The following is a 6,421-nucleotide window of genomic DNA, read 5'->3' as shown; positions in this document are numbered from 1 at the left end:
CTTTCGCTAGTCTATGGATAAGAGCAAGTTCCAAATTCTCTTCTGACTTTGATCTTTTTTTTTTCTTTTCTCTTTTTAATACCTCTGTTTTCTTCATGAATGATAGTCTTGATGCTCTCTCCAAGCTCAACAAGTCTTCATTAGTGATCAATGTGCCAAATCTGTAATTGAGATGTTCTCCAAATTCAGATGGAATAGAATCAATGCCCTCATGAACTTGTTTTAAATTTCTTTCAGGTTTATTCTGAACTTTCATATGAGCAACTGGTGGTCTGTTGCACAGTCAGCCGATGGCCTCCTTTTAGCTGCTGATGTGGGGCTTCATCATCATGTCTTCCCACCACAGATGTGTAGTTCATTTGATTTCTATGTATTCAATCTGTAGATGTCCACTTGTATAGTCACCTTTTATGTTATTGAGGGGGTTGGGAGGTATTGTTATAGACAAGTCCTTAATCTTGCAATATTATTTCAAGTGATCTCAATATTAATTTCTATCACCAAGTCAATATTTTCTAAATACTGGTCGTTCCTCTTTGTTTCCAAATTTGTATTCCAACAATTATCCATGCAACTTCATTGCATGTTTGATGAATTTCTGACTGAAGTTGTTGGTAGAATTCTTCAATTTCTTCACTAACTTTTGTGGCTGCTGCAAAATTTGAATAATAGTTGTAGTGATTGGAGTTCCTTGAAAGTGGAGAGATATAATCCTATCTAGACTTTGTACTTCAAGACTAGTTTTGTACTTTGTACTTCAAGACTAATCTTGCAATGTCCTGTTTGATGATGAGTGCCACGCCATTTCTTTTGGTTGTGTTATACTCTACATGGTAAATCATATGGTTTTCTGATTCAAAATGTCTAATACCAGTTCACTTCAGCTCACTAATGCCTAGGCTGTCGATCTTTATATGTTCCATTTCGTTCTTGATGACTTCCAACTTTCCTAGATTCATATTTGCACATTCCAAGTTCCAGTCATTTGCAGATTCTGCAGCTGCTCCTCCTTACCATGAACTGTGCCCCATCAGCAAGTGAAGATCCTGATGGCTCTATGCCCATCGGTTGTACCTGCCTCACGTCTCTATGATGGACTCCACTCCAAGAAATCAGCCCTTCCACAATCACATTTTGAGTGGGACTCATGGGCTCCATCATCTGGTGCTATCGCCAACACCATTCTGCTGCCATTCATTAGGTCTTTAATATCTGAGAGTGTTTCAAAGCTCTGTAGAATGTTTTCAGTGTCTCCTTCCTCCAAAGTGGGGAGCCGAGTCCTTTGTTGTTCTTCTTAGTCTGGAAGCTGAGTGACCTTCCTGGATTTGAAATACCAGTGACATCGGTTCCAGCATTACAGCAACACACAAGCCACCACCATGTGACAAACTGACAGACAGCAGTGGTTATTCCCAATGGTACCCCATTATGTACTTTCATAGCTATGATATGCCGATCTTTCTCAGAAATTTTTAAAGGAATAAACATTTTAATAATCATATAGTTATCTTATAAATATATTTATGGCAAACTCCATAAATAAAATATGGCCATTTTTGCTTATCACTGTATTGCTAATGCTTACCTTAAGGGCATTTAGCAGATAACTGCTCAAATAAATGGATCAAAGGATGAATGAATGCTGAGAGCTAATGAATTAATTAATTAATCTTTATCATTTGATAATAAATATTATATATATATGTATATATATATATATATGTTAGGTCTAAAAGGTGTTCAGCAAATAGTTATAACATTCCTACTGTGTCCTTGACTTAGGCACTGGGATAAAATAATAAAGACATTTTCCATGTCCTTACTGCCTACCAAGACAAGTAAACAAATAGTTACAACACAACATGTGTTCATATACCCTGGCCTGCCAGAATAATGAACAATTCAATGTTGGAAGAAGTAGAGCCAAGATGCTCCTTAGAAGCAATGATGGGGAGACTTTTTCTCACATACTTTGCACATTTTATCAGGAACAGCTAGTCCCTGAAGACAGACACCATACATGATATAGTAGAGGGAAAATGAGGAAGTCCCTCAAGGAGATGACTTGACAGAGTGGTTGCGACGATACACTAAGCATAACTACTTTGAAGAGGGTACAGCAATGGGTAGTGTCTTGTTCTGTTGTACATAGGGTCTCTATGAGTTGGAATGAACTTAGTGCCATCTCACAACAACAATAATGCACTAAAGATAAGAGAATTCCAAGTGCCAAGAGAACATAGAGGCAAGAATGAGCTCTGCCTAGGAGAGCTGAAGAAGCCTTCGAAAGGAAGTAATGTTGGAACTCTTAATAAAGAAATAACAGTCCAGTGGGAAAACTAGTGAGAAAAGACATTCCATGAAGGGAATGGAATGTACAAAAAAGTAAAAAAATAATAATAATAATTAAGAGCTTGGTGTAGGCATGAAACATAAAACAGTTTCGTGCTCCCTTGACTCATGGTGTGACAGGAGAATGAAGTTAAATGAGAAGGATTTTAGGCTATGACTAACTGATGAGGACAGATACATTTGAGGTGGCTGTGAATGGAAGTTGTGAGGTGCGCAGCAGAGATGGGGAAACATCGTTAGAACTACCTTCATAGAGTTTATGAGAGATGTTTGCAAATCAAAGGCTCCTTGTTTCTAATCAAACTCAAAACAAAACTCACTGCCCTTGAGTTGACGTCAACTCATAGGGACCCACCTTTTAAAAAGCGTACGTCGCCCCGACATGGATACTCCCAGGAGCTCACTCTCCCCAGCCTCTGTCCAGGTGCCAGGGAGGAGTGCAGGGCAAGGCCCCGTGACAGACAGTCCTTTTCCACTACGTCGGAGACCAAGCTGGGCCTCGAGCCTGCCCCTGCACTGTCCTACAGCTTCTCACCTGTGGACAAAGACAGAGGAGAAAAGGCAGGCAGGAAACAGCCCTCGAATCCACCGCTCCTGAATCTCAGTTGTTTTCTGTCCATCAGTTAGACTTGTTCTCTACTTTTTTTTGCAGAATGCTCAGAATTTAAAATACTATTAAGAGCAATCTCAAATCTACATCTATACTCACAAGGAGGAAAAGAAAGGCCCTCTCTTCCAATTTGACCTTTTGTTTTTTAATCCTTCATTTTTTGGTCCAGTGAGTTGAATGCTTAAAAGACATCAAAATTTAATTTCCCACACTGCAGGTCATCATTTAAAAGATGAAATTCCTTTAGTTCTTTTGACTCCCTTTCCCATGACCTTATACTGAATATCCCTCTTATTATAAAATAGAAGTTGCTGTTTAAATTAAAAAAAGAAAACATACCGCAGAGAACAGCTACTTCCCACACTTCCCTAATGGCAGAAATCACAGGGTAGGTTATTGAACATAAGAAATTCCAGGGACATGGTCTAACCTCATTGAATCAGCATCTCCAAAGGAGGGGTCTAGAAGATGTATTTTAACCACATCCCTGAAGTCTCTTATTATCAGACAAATTGGAGGAACATTCTCAAAAGGAATGACTAGTTCTCCTCCATGTAATGTTCACCATCCATTTCCCAGCAATCTCCATTGACTCATCAGGGATTATGGCTACCCAGGAAAATATCAACTTTAAGTAGCATGATATTTTTTCCAGTAAAATATAACTGCATTAATCAATGACAATGAATCATACAAGTAGATTTGTAGAGTTGGAGAAAGTTCTGTTTTGTTTATTTTTACGACAATTAGAAAAAAGTAATAATAATTATATAAGTAACAATGGCTATAAGGAAGAAACTGTTCTAGAATTGAATATGATGGCAATTGTACAAATCTTCTTGATATGATTGAATTACTAAATTGTATGACATGTGGATGAGGTGGTAATAAAACTGCTTTTAAAAATGACTCAATTAGCACAAGGAAAATACCAGGATCAATGGAAAAATTGCTCATGCTACTAAAGGAAAACTTCAGTTAATTTTGTTCAAAATTTAGAGAAACAAGATACCACGTAGAAGAAGAGTTCATGTATTTCTTATAGTAGCTCAATGGTTATCTAAGCAATTTCCTAGGTCTTTAAACCCATTAGCTCCTCCATGTGTGACCATCATTTAACTAATCAGATCGGGTGTCAGAAGCATTGTGTAAATGGATATGTTATGTGGTTGTTAGGTGCAGTTGAGTTGACTCATAGTGGCCCTATGTACACTAAAATGAAACAATGCCTGGTCCTGTGTCAACCTCACAACTGTTGTTATGTTTTGATATAGTTAAAGTTTATTGTGCCAACCTGGCCAATAAACACATGTGGGGTTAATTGAAGGACAGATAGATAAATGGCTCGGTCACCTTTTGAGTTCTCAGGTCTCTTACTTTGTGATAATCGCACCAGGGTGCAGCTGCCTTAGCCCGTTCCCTGCTTTAGCTGGCAAGGTTCACTTCCTGCAAGACATCCCTGAGGAGAAGCCACATGGACCTACCCCGATGCAGCCCTGTGTACTGGAGCAGCCATGTGGAGATCCCTGCCAGTGCTGAGATGCTTACACATTCACTGATTCAGCTTTCCTCCTGCAGTCGGCATCATAGCGTGTGTTTTGTGAGATGGAGGTGGACTGCGTGGATTGGTGTCGGACATATGGGTTAATCTTGGACTTGTGGGCTTGGGCAGCACTAGGTTGGGATGTTTTCTTGATTTGCACTGAACCTTTATATAAAACTCTCTCTTATACATGAGTTTCTGTGGATTTGTTTCTCTAAAGTACCCAGACTAATGCATGTTTGAACCCATTATTGCAGCCACGATGTCAATTTATCTTGCTGAGGACTTATTTTCATTGATCCTCCACTTTAACAAGCATGATGTCCTTCCCCAGGGAGTGGTTTCTACTGATAATGTGTCCAAAGGCCATGAGACGAAGCCACACTATCCTAGTTTCTAAGGAACATTTTGACAATTTTGTTTGTTCTTCTGGCAGTTCGTAGTACTTTTAACGTTCTTCACCAGCACCATCATTCAAATACATCAATTCTCGGGTCTTCCTTTTTCACTGTCCAACTTTTACAAGTATATGAAGTGCTTGAAAACATTATGGCATGGGTCAAGTGCACCCTAGTCCTCAAAGTAACATCTTTGCTTTTTAGCATTTTAAAGAGATCGTATGCAGTAGATTTGTCCATTTGATTTCTTGAATGCTGCTTCAATGAGTGTTGATTGTGGATAAATATAAAACACCTGAAATTCTTTCAACACATAAATTGTTGGGCTTTTAGATAGAGATGAACAAAGTCTAATCTGATTCCACCTATTAAGGTAGTAGTTTTACCTCAATTGAAGTATTTTTACTATGGAAATATTAATGTTCCAAATTTAGATAGAAACTCTTTAGTTCAAATGCCTTTTTTGTGACCAGTTGTATCATCCACTAGATTATCCAAGAGTGTAGATAAAAGTGGAAATTTGTGTTTTGCTAACTTGAATAATTTCTGATAAAAAGTTTTGTCCTTCCAGGAAATCCACCTGTGAAATCACTTTACACTTCAGACATCATTGAAAAGCAATGTAAATAAATAAATTTGCTTCTCTGTGCTTTAGTTTCTTCACCTGTAATTCAGCACAAATACTACCTTTTTCAATTAATCATACAATACTATAAAAATCAGATATTTATGTGTTTGCCTGACAGGATATCAAAATTAATTTGGTGACATCAAACCTCATTCAAATGGAAACTTCTTCTACCAGTGAGAAAGTGCATATAGTCTTCTAAAGACTGTCATACCTTCAGTGTTCCCAGAATTGTCCATAGCTATCAGGAGGCAGGTGGTTGGAGGTGCATAGACATTTCCACCAGCTGCAATCCACCCCTAGCCTCAGGGCTGGTTCCTAGCCAATGATTGAGAGAAGTCTACCTACAAGAGCTTGCCTGCTGCCCACTGGAGAAAACAACATGCATGATATCATTCACTCTCTATAAAGCTCCATGAGATTACCTTGTGGCGTTACTTCTTGGCGTGATGGAATAATTCACTCTCTATAAGGCTCCATGAAATTACATTGTTGCTAAGAAGAGATGAGCCTGTCAGGATGCAGTATAGCATCGAGGAAACACAACTTTCCTCTAGTTCTTTCATGCTTCCTCTCCCCCACTATCATGACCCCAATTCTACCTTACAATCCAGTTAGAACAGAGCATATATACTGGTACAGATAAGAGCTCGAAACACAGGTAATCCAGGATGGATAAACCACTCAGAATTAATGATGAGAATAGTGATACCAGGAGGGTAATTTTTTTAGAAGAAAAAAAATCTGGTGATGTGCTTCTAAAAGGTCACAACCTTGAAGACTCTATGCAGCAGTTCTATTCTGACATACATGTGGTTGCCATGAGTTGGAGTTGAATAGACAACAGTTGGGGTGGTTTGGAGATATAGAGAGAGACATAGATATATTCA

At 38.6% G+C, this 6,421-nt stretch overlaps 1 non-coding gene across 1 annotated transcript; it reads left to right on the top strand.

Annotated features, from left to right (window-relative positions):
• The first annotated feature begins 2,729 nt into the window (after positions 1–2,729).
• Positions 2,730–2,930, top strand: LOC115869188. The gene has a single exon (XR_004046050.1). It is a non-coding gene; the product is annotated as a small nucleolar RNA SNORA73 family (small nucleolar RNA).
• The last annotated feature ends 3,491 nt before the right edge of the window (positions 2,931–6,421 follow it).

The sequence above is a fragment of the Echinops telfairi genome, unplaced genomic scaffold (assembly GCF_000313985.2).
Source record: "Echinops telfairi isolate 266 unplaced genomic scaffold, ASM31398v2 ScPeMD7_1;HRSCAF=3_1, whole genome shotgun sequence".
NCBI lineage: Eukaryota > Metazoa > Chordata > Mammalia > Afrosoricida > Tenrecidae > Echinops > Echinops telfairi.
This window is presented reverse-complemented; position numbering and strand designations above follow the sequence as displayed.